Below are 11,171 nucleotides of genomic sequence, written 5' to 3'. Positions count from 1 at the left end.
CAATCCTTTGGCTACCTGATGTGAAGAACTGATTCATTGGAAACGACCCTGATGCTGGGAAAGACTGAAGGCGGAAGGAGAAGGGGACGACAGAGGATGAGATGGTTGGATGGCATCACTGAATCGACGGACATGAGTTTGAGCAAGCTCTGGGAGTTGGTGATGAACAGGGAAGCCTGGCTTGCTACAGTCCAAGGGGTCACAAAGAGTTGGACATGACTGAGCGACTGAACTGAATTGATGGTACAAATTGGCCAATATGGATTAGAAAAATGAAAAATGTGCAATTGGATCCATATTTTGAGTGAAAGTGAATGCACTCAGTCGTGTTAGACTTTTTGCGACCCCATGGACTATACAGTCCGTGGAATTCTCTAGGCCAGAATACTGGAGTGGGTAGCCTTTCCCTTCTCCAAGGGATCTTCCCAACCCAAGGATCGAACCCAGGTCTCCCGCACTGCAGGCAGATTCTTTACCAGCTGAACCACAAGGGAAGCCCTCTGTGTTTTGCCCCATACACAAAATGTCCATTCAGGGTGAACTAAAGATCAAAACTGAAACTCTAAAATGTAAAGCATTTAGTATATACTTTAATATCTTTATAACTTTGACCTGGGAGATAATTTCTTAAATAATTTACAAAAAATTTGTTTTCATTGCTAAGTCATGGCCAACTCTTTTGCGACTCCATGGACTGTAGCCTGCCAGGCTCTTCTGTCCACGTGATTTTCCAGGTAAGAATACCGGAGTAGGTTCCATTTCCTTCTTCAGGGGATCTTCCTGACCCAGGGATCAAATCCACGTCTCCTGCATTGGCAGGTGGGTTCTTTACCACTGAGCCACCAGGAAAGACCTTATTAAAAAAAAAATAGTTAATCATAAAAGAAAAAGAATAACTTGAACTATATTAAAATAGTTCTATCCATTAAAAGACATTTTAAGAAAAGATAAGCAATTATTTGCAAACTGGGAAATATATAGTTGTAACACATACCAACAAATGAACATATAAAATGAGTATATAAATGAATATTTATATACTCATTTTATAATTTTATATTTTAAATTTATATATTCATTTTATAATTATATATATATAATGAATATATAAAATGCCTGAAATCATTCACAGAGGGGAAAACAATTAAAAAATGAACAAAAGTCACAATTAGGCATTTCACAGAAAAGGGAACCAAATTACTAATAAACATTTCCTAAACCTCATTAGTAATCCAGTAAATAAAAATAAAGACCACGATGAAATCACAGTTACTCCATTCAATTTACAAAGATTGAAAAGTCTGACAGCATAGCACAGGAAACTATATTCAATATCTTATAATAACCTATAAGGGGAAAAAATCTGAAAAAGTATATATATAGATATATATATACATACATACATATATATAACTGAAAACATATGTATATATATAACTAAACTTTGCCAACAAAGGTCCGTCTAGTCAAGGCTATGGTTTTCCAGTAGTCATGTATGGACGTGAGAGCTGGACTATGAAGAAAGCTGAGTGCAGAAGAATTGATGCTTTTGAACTGTGGTGCTGGAGAAGACTCCTGAGAGTCCCTTGGACTGCAAGGAGATCCAACCAGTCCATTCTGAAGGAGATCAGTCCTGGATGTTCACTGGAAGGACTGATATTGAAGCTGAAACTCCAGTACTTTGGCCACCTCATGAGAAGAGTTGACTCATTGGAAAAGACTTTGATGCTGGGAGGGATTGGGGGCAGGAGGAGAAGGGGACAACAGAGGATGAGATGGCTGGATGGCATCACTGACCCGACGGACTTGAGTCTGAGTCAACTCTGGGAGTTGGTGATGGACAGGGAGGCCTGGCGTGCTGCGATTCATGGGGTAGCAGAGTCGGACACGACTGAGCAACTCAACTGAACTGAAATCACTTTGCTAACCTGAAGCTAATACAACATTGTATATTAACTATACTTCAATTAAAAAATGGTTAAAAAGAGGAGGGAAATATGGCGGAGGAATAGGATGGGAAGATCACTTTCTCCCTCACAAATTCCTCAAAAGAACATTTCAACTCCGAGCAAACTCCACAAAACAACTTCTGTAGGCTGGCAGAGGACATCAGGCAACCAGAAAAGCAGACCATTGTCTTCAAAAACAGGTAAGAAAAAATATAAAAGACAAAAAAGGAGACAAAGGAGGTGGGGAGGGAGCTCCGTCCCGGGAAGGGAAGCCCGTCCCGGGAAGGGAATTTTAAGAAGAGAGGTTTCCAAACACCAGGAAACACTCTCCCTGCCGAGTCTGTGGCGAGCCTTGGAAACACAGAGGGCAACATAACAGGAAGGAAAAATAGATAAATAATTAAAACCAACAGATTACAAGCCCAACAGTAACTCCCCCAGCGGAAAAGCAGCACAGACGCCTGCATCCGCCATTGGGAAGTGGGGGCAGGGCAGGTACGCGTGGGAGGCGCGGGCTGCAGTGCTCTGCAAGAATCGGGCAGGAATGCCCCACGCGCAACCAGAACGATCTAACTTGGGCTAGCAAACCAGACTGTGGGATAGCTACCACGCGAAAAGCTCGAACATAAGACACCGCCAGGACCGAGCACAGAACAAAGGACGGAACGGAAAAAGCCGGCTGCAGACCATCCCCCGCCGGGGACAGGCAGCCAGAGCCATAAGGACTGGAAAGGGGCAACTGCAGACCCGGAGAGACTTGACTTACCAAACTGCAAGCAGGCTCCTTTGCTAAGACTTCTGGGGGTGCTGGACAGTCACAGTCTGCCTCACGGGGTGCGCCAGCGGTCCACCCAGAGAGCTGAGCGGCAGCGGCGGAAAAGGTGACAAGCCGCGGCGATCGCGCTCGCCAAACTCCTGAGCCACTCGGACCTGGGAAGGGCACAAAGCGCAGTTCCAGCCGAATCTGTGCCTCTGAGGGCTGCCTGAGCGCCGAACCTGAGCGGCTTGGACCGGGGAAGTGCACGCAGCCTAGGGCCGGCCCCAGACGGTTCCCGGCTGAGCATCGTAGAGCCGGAGCGGTTTGTGCGCCGCGAGAAAGGACAGGTCCAGCGGAGCAGAGATACTGTGTGCACACGACAGTGCTATTTGTTTGCAGCATTCCCCCTCCCCACAGCGCGACTGAACTAGTGAGCCTAAAAAACCAGCAAACAGAAGAAGTTAAACAGAGGGAACCACCTTGGAAGTGAGCCCACACGGCCCATAACATCAGAGAAGGGCTAGATATATTTTTAATATTTTTAAAATCATTGCCTTTTTTTTCTTTTTGCTTTTTGCTTTTTTGTGTTTTTTTTCCCTTTTTTTCTAGCTTTTTTTAAATTGTTAAGTCTTCTATTTCTCCTCTCCTCTAATTTTTATTTCTATAACCTATTATTACTATTTTTTAAAAAAAGACTTTTTTTTTTTTTTAAGGCAAACACCATATATACTCTTTGGATGGTTGTTGGTGTTTTTTGTTTGTTTGTTTGTTTGTTTGTTTAATAATTCTTTTTTTTTCTTTTCTTTCTTCCTTTTTCCTTCTGCTTTTCTTTAATATTGTATCTTTGAAAATCCAACCTCTACTCTAGATTTTTAATCTTTGCTTTTAGGTTTTTGTTGTCAATTTTGTACATTTAAAAACCCAAACTTCACTACCCAAGTTTACCTGAGAGCAAGATTACTGGCTTGACCACTCTCTCCTCCTCTGGACTCTCCTTTTTCTCCACCAGGTGGCCTCTGTCTCTTTTCTCCCCCATCTCTTCTCTATCCAACTCTGTGAATCTCTGTGTGTTCCAGACGGTAGAGAACACCTAAGGAACTGGTTACTGGCAGGATTTGTCTCTCTCCTACTCATTCCTCTCTCTTATCCTCCTGGTCACCTCTGTCTACTTCCTCCCTCTCCTCTTCCCCGTATAACTCTGTAAATACCTCTGAGCGGTCCAGACTATCGAGCGCACATAAGGAAGTGACTACTGGCTAGCTTGCTCTCTCCTCTTTTGATCTCACTGCATCTCATTCCAGTTACCTCTAACTACCCCCTCCATCTTCTCTTCTCCTTGTAACTCAGTGAACCTCTCTGAGTGTCCCTCAAGGTGGAGAAACTTTTCATCTTTAACCTAGATGTTTTATCATTGGTGCTGTATAGATGGAGAAGTCTAGAGGCTACTGTAAAAATAAAACTGAAAACCAGAAGCAGGAAGCTTAAATCCAAAGCCTGAAAACATTAGAGAACTCTTGAATTCAGGGAACATTAAGCAATAGGAGCTCATCAAATGCCTTCATACCTACACCGAAACCAAGCTCCACCCAAGGGCCAACAAGTTCCAAAACAAGACATACCACACAAATTCTCCAGCAACACAGGAACACTCCCCTGAGCTTCAATATACAGGCAGCTCAAAATTATCCCAAAACCTTTGATGTCTCATAACCCATTACGGGTCACTCCACTGCACTCCAGAGAGAAGAAACCCAGCTCCACCCACCAAAACTCCAACACAAGCCTCCCTAACCAGGAAACCTTGACAAGCCACTGATAGAACCCCACCCAAAGTGAGGAAGCTCCATAATAAAGAGAACTCCACAAATTACCAGAATATAAAAAGGCCACCCCAAACGCAGCAATATAACCAAAATGAAGAGACAGAGGAATACTCAGCAGGCAAAGGAACAGGAGAGTTGCCCACCAAACCAAACAAAAGAGGAAGAAGTAGGGAATCTACCGGAGAAGGAATTCCGAATATTGATAGTGAAAATGATCCAAAATCTTGAAATCAAAATGGAAACACAGATAAATAGCCTAGAGACAAGGATTGAGAAGATGCAAGAAAGGTTTAACAAGGACCTAGAAGAAATAAAAAAGAGTCAAAATATAATGAATAACGCAATAAATGAGATCAGAAACACTCTGGAGGCAACAAATAGTAGAGTAACGGAGGCAGAAGATAGGATTAGTGAAATAGAAGATAGAATGGTAGAAATAAATGAATCAGAGAGGAAACAAGAAAAACGAATTAAAAGAAACGAGGACAATCTCAGAGGCCTCCAGGACAATATGAAACACTCCAACATTCGAATTATAGGAGTCCCAGAAGAAGAAGACAGAAAGAAAGATCATGAGAAAATCCTTGAGGAGATAATAGTTGAAAACTTCCCTAAAATGGGGAAGGAAATAATCACCCAAGTCCAAGAAACACAGAGAGTTCCAAATAGGATAAACCCAAGGTGAAACACCCCAAGACACATATTAATCAAATTAACAAAGATCAAACACAAAGAACAAATATTAAAAGCAGCAAGGGAAAAACAACAAATAACACACAAGGGGATTCCCATAAGGATAACAGCTGATCTTTCAATAGAAACTCTTCAGGCCAGGAGGGAATGGCAAGACATACTTAAAGTGATGAAAGACAATAACCTACAGCTCAGATTACTGTACCCAGCAAGGATCTCATTCAAATACGAAGGAGAAATCAAAAGCTTTACAGACAAGCAAAAGCTGAGAGAATTCAGCACCACCAAACCAGCTTTCCAACAAATTCTAAAGGATATCCTCTAGACAGGAAACACGAAAGGGTGTATAAACCCGAACCCAAAACAATAAAGTAAATGGTAACGGGATCATGCTTATCAATAATTACCTTAAACGTAAATGGGTTGAACGCCCCAACCAAAAGACAAAGACTGGCCGAATGGATACAAAAACAAGACCCCTCTATATGCTGCTTACAAGAGACCCACCTTAAAACAAGGGACACATACAGACTGAAAGTGAAGGGCTGGAAAAGATATACCACGCAAATAGAGACCAAAAGAAAGCAGGAGTGGCAATACTCATATCCGATAAAATAGACTTTAAAACAAAGGCTGTAAAAAGAGACAAAGAAGGCCACTACATAATGATCAAAGGAACAATCCAAGAAGAAGATATAACAATTATAAATATATATGCAACCAATATAGGAGCACCACAATATGTAAGACAAATGCTAACAAGCATGAAAGGGGAAATCAACAATAACACAATAATAGTGGGAGACTTTAATACCCCACTCACACCTATGGACAGATCAACTAAACAGAAAATTAACAAAGAAAAGCAAACTTTAAATGATACATTAAATCAGTTAGACCTAATTGATATCTATAGGACATTTCACCCCAAAACAATGAATTTCACCTTTTTTTCAAGTGCTCATGGAACCTTCTCCAGGATAGATCACATCCTGGGCCATAAATCTAAACTTGATAAATTCAAAAAATCGAAATCATTCCAAGCATCTTTTCTGACCATAATGCATTAAGATTAGATCTCAATTACAGGAGAAAAACTATTAAAAATTCCAACATATGGAGGATGAACAACACACTTCTGAATAACCAACAAATCACAGAAGAAATCAAAAAGAAATCAAAATATGCATAGAAACTAATGAAAATGAAAACACAACAACCCAAAACCTGTGGGACACTATAAAAGCAGTGCTAAAAGGAAAGTTCATAGCAATACAGGCATACCTCAAGAAACAAGAAAAAAGTCAAATAAATAACCTAACTCTACACCTAAAGCAACTAGAAAAGGAAGAGTTGGAGAACCCCAGAGTTAGTAGAAGGAAAGAAATCTTAAAAATTAGGGCAGAAATAAATGCAAAAGAAACAAAAGAGACCATAGCAAAAATCAACAAAGCCAAAAGCTGGTTCTTTGAAAGGATAAATAAAATTGACAAACCATTAGCCAGACTCATCAAGAAGCAAAGAGAGAAAAATCAAATCAATAAAATTAGAAATGAAAATGGAAACATCACAACAGACAACACAGAAATACAAAGGATCATAAGAGACTACTATCAGCAGTTGTATGCCAATAAAATGGACAACGTGGAAGAAATGGACAAATTCTTAGAAAAGTACAATTTTCCAAAACTGAACCAGGAAGAAATAGAAAATCTTAGCAGACCCATCACAAGCACGGAAATTGAAACTGTAATCAGAAATCTTCCAGCAAACAAAAGCCCAGGTCCAGACGGCTTCACAGCTGAATTCTACCAAAAATTTCGAGAAGAGCTAACACCTATCCTCCTCAAACTCTTCCAGAAAATTGCAGAGGAAGGTAAACTTCCAAACTCATTATATGAGGCCACCATCACCCTAATACCAAAACCTGACAAAGATGTCATAAAAAAAGAAAACTACAGGCCAATATCACTGATGAACGTGGATGCAAAAATCCTCAACAAAATTCTAGCAATCAGAATCCAACAACACATTAAAAAGATCATACACCATGACCAAGTGGGCTTTATCCCAGGGATGCAAGGATTCTTCAATATCCGCAAATCAATCAATGTAATTCACCACATTAACAAATTGAAAAATAAAAACCATATGATTATCTCAATAGATGCAGAGAAGGCCTTTGACAAAATTCAACATCCATTTATGATAAAAACTCTCCAGAAAGCAGGAATAGAAGGAACATACCTCAACATAAGAAAAGCTATCTATGACAAACCCACGGCAAACATTATCCTCAATGGTAAAATTTGAAAGCATTTCCCCTAAAGTCAGGAACAAGACAAGGGTGTCCACTTTCACCGCTACTATTCAACATAGTTCTGGAAGTTTTGGCCATAGCAGTCAGAGCAGAAAAAGAAATAAAAGGAATCCAAATTGGAAAAGAAGAAGTAAAACTCTCACTGTTTGCAGATGACATGATCCTCTACATGGAAAACCCTAAAGACTCCACCAGAAAATTACTAGAGCTAATCAATGAATATAGTAAAGTTGCAGGATATAAAATCGACACACAGAAGTCCCTTGCATTCCTATACACGAATAATGAGAAAGTAGAAAAAGAAATTAAGGAAACAATTCCATTCACCATTGCAACGAAAAGAATAAAATACTTAGGAATATATCTACCTAAAGAAACTAAAGACCTATATATAGAAAACTATAAAACACTGATGAAAGAAATCAAAGAGGACACTAATAGATGGAGAAATATACCATGTTCATGGATCGGAAGAATCAATATAGTGAAAATGAGTATACTACCCAAAGCAATTTACAAATTCAATGCAATCCCTATCAAGCTACCAGCCACATTTTTCACAGAACTAGAACAAATAATTTCAAGATTTGTATGGAAATACAAAAACCTCAAATAGCCAAAGCAATCTTGAGAAAGAAGAATGGAACTGGAGGAATCAACTTGCCTGACTTCAGGCTCTACTACAAAGCCACAGTCGTCAAGACAGTATGGTACTGGCACAAAGACAGACATATAGATCAATGGAACAAAATAGAAAGCCCAGAGATAAATCCACACACATATGGACACCTTATCTTTGACAAAGGAGGCAAGAATATACAACGGAGTAAAGACAATCTCTTTAACAAGTGGTGCTGGGAAAACTGGTCAACCACTTGTAAAAGAATGAAACTAGATCACTTTCTAACACCGCACACAAAAACAAACTCAAAATGGATTAAAGATCTAAATGTAAGATCAGAAACTATAAAACTCCTAGAGGAGAATATAGGCAAAACACTCTCAGACATAAATCACAGCAAGATCCTCTATGATCCACCTCCCAGAATTCTGGAAATAAAAGCAAAAATAAACAAATGGGATCTAATTAAAATTAAAAGCTTCTGCACAACAAAGGAAAATATAAGCAAGGTGAAAAGACAGCCTTCTGAATGGGAGAAAATAATAGCAAATGAAGCAACTGACAAACAACTAATCTCAAAAATATACAAGCAACTTCTGCAGTTCAATTCCAGAAAAATAAACGACCCAATCAAAAAATGGGCCAAAGAACTAAATAGACATTTCTCCAAAGAAGACATACAGATGGCTAACAAACACATGAAAAGATGCTCAACATCACTCATTATTAGAGAAATGCAAATCAAAACCACAATGAGGTACCACTTCACACCAGTCAGAATGGCTGCGATCCAAAAATCTGCAAGCAATAAATGCTGGAGAGGGTGTGGAGAAAAGGGAACCCTCCTACACTGTTGGTGGGAATGCAAACTAGTACAGCCACTATGGAGAACAGTGTGGAGATTCCTTAAAAATTGCAAATAGAACTACCTTATGACCCAGCAATCCCACTGCTGGGCATACACACCAGGAAACCAGAATTGAAAGAGACACATGTACACCAATGTTCATCGCAGCACTGTTTATAATAGCCAGGACATGGAAGCAACCTAGATGTCCATCAGCAGATGAATGGATAAGAAAGCTGTGGTACATATACACAATGGAGTATTACTCAGCCGTAAAAAAGAATTCATTTGAATCAGTTCTGATGAGATGGATCAAACTGGAGCCGATTATACAGAGTGAAGTAAGCCAGAAAGAAAAACACCAATACAGTATACTAACACATATATATGGAATTTAGGAAGATGGCAATGACGACCCTGTATGCAAGACAGGGAAAGAGACACAGATGTGTATAATGGACCTTTGGACTCAGAGGGAGAGGGAGAGGGTGGGATGATTTGGGAGAATGACATTCTAACATGTATACTATCATGTAAGAATTGAATCGCCAGTCTATGTCTGACGCAGGATGCAGCATGCTTGGGGCTGGTGCATGGGGATGACCCAGAGAGATGTTATGGGGAGGGAGGTGGGAGGGGGGTTCATGTTTGGGAACGCATGTAAGAATTAAAGATATTAAAAAAATAATAATAATAAAAATTTTTTAAAAAGGTTAAAAAATAAAGAAGTCTGACAATAGCAAATGTCAGAGAAATGTTAGAGAAAATGTTGGTCAACTAGTTACTATACACTGTGACTGGGACTGTAAATTTACACAACCACTTTGATAAGCAATTTAGTATTAGCTTATAAATATGAATTTTGAGATACTCTACATCTTAGTAATTCCACTTCAAGATATGTACAGGTGTGTAAGTAAGTGTAAGTATGCACTAGGAGAGATGCTCCAGTATATAAGTACAATAATATTCTTAGCAGTACTGTTTGAAATAGCAAAATAATATAAACAATACCATTATTATCCATTGACAGGAAGATCAATCAATAAATTGTGATATATTTGTACAAAAGAATATTTCATATACAGCAGCAAATTTGAGTGAACTATAGCCCATATTACAATTTGGTTGAATATTGATGATATTTACACCAAAAGAAAATAGCTAGTCTCAAAAGATTGTACACAGCATGATATTCTTTTTGTAAATATAAAAAAAAATAACTAAAACCAAAAAATGTGTGTGTGTATGTTTTGAAAATCAAGGAAATGACAAATGCAAATTTCAGGATGGTATTTACATGGAGATGAGGAAAGAGGTTCAGTTCAGTTCAGCTGTTCATTCGTGTCCAATTCTTTGAGACCCCGTGGACTCCAGCACACCAGGCTTCCCTGTTCATCACCAACTCCCAGAGCTTGCTCAAACTCATGTCCATCTAGTCAGTGATGCCATCCAACCATCTCATCCTCTATCATCCCATTCTCCTCCTGCCTTCAATCTTTCCCCAGAATCAGGGTCTTTTCCAATGAATCAGTTCTTCACATCAGGTAGCCAAAGGATTGGAGTTTCAGCTTCAGCATCAGTCTTTCCAATGAATATTCAAGACCGATTTCCTTTAGGATGCCTGATTTAATTTCCCTGCAGTCCAGGGGACTCTCAAGAGTCTTCAACACCACAGTTCAAAAGCATCAGTTCTTCGGCGCTCAGCTTTCTTTATGGTCCACCTCTCACATTCATATATGACTACTGGAAAAACCATAGCTTTGACTAGATGAATCTTTGTTGGCAAAGTAATGTCTCTGCTTTTTAATATGCTGTCTAGGTTAGTCATAGTTTTTCTTCCAAGGAGCAAGTCTCTTTTAATTTCATGGCTGCAGTCACTATCTGCAGTGATTTTGGAGCCAAAGAAAATAAAGTCTGTCACGATTTCCATTGTTTCCCCATCTATTTGCCATGACATGATGAAACTGGATGCCATGATACTAGCTTTTTGAATGTTGAGTTTTAAGCCAACCTTTTCACTCTCCTCTTTCACTTTCATCAAGAAGCTCTTTAGTTCTTCTTCGCTTTCTGCCATAAGGGTGGTGTCATCGGCACATCTGAAGTTATTGATATTTCTCCTGGCAATCTTGATTCCAACTTGTGCTTCATCCAGCCTGG

General features: G+C 39.5%; 1 long non-coding RNA gene across 1 annotated transcript; it reads right to left on the bottom strand.

The window, feature by feature from the left end:
- Positions 1-570: 570 nt before the first annotated feature.
- On the bottom strand, positions 571-9,569 carry LOC132658841 (uncharacterized). Its single transcript, XR_009598919.1, has 2 exons — positions 2,716-9,569; positions 571-853 (listed from the first exon to the last, which is right to left on the bottom strand). It is a non-coding gene; the product is annotated as an uncharacterized LOC132658841 (long non-coding RNA).
- Between the last annotated feature and the right edge of the window lie 1,602 nt (positions 9,570-11,171).

Source organism: Ovis aries, chromosome 1 (genome assembly GCF_016772045.2).
Source record: "Ovis aries strain OAR_USU_Benz2616 breed Rambouillet chromosome 1, ARS-UI_Ramb_v3.0, whole genome shotgun sequence".
NCBI lineage: Eukaryota > Metazoa > Chordata > Mammalia > Artiodactyla > Bovidae > Ovis > Ovis aries.
Note: the sequence above shows the minus strand (reverse complement) of the source record. Positions and strands in the feature narration are given on the sequence as shown.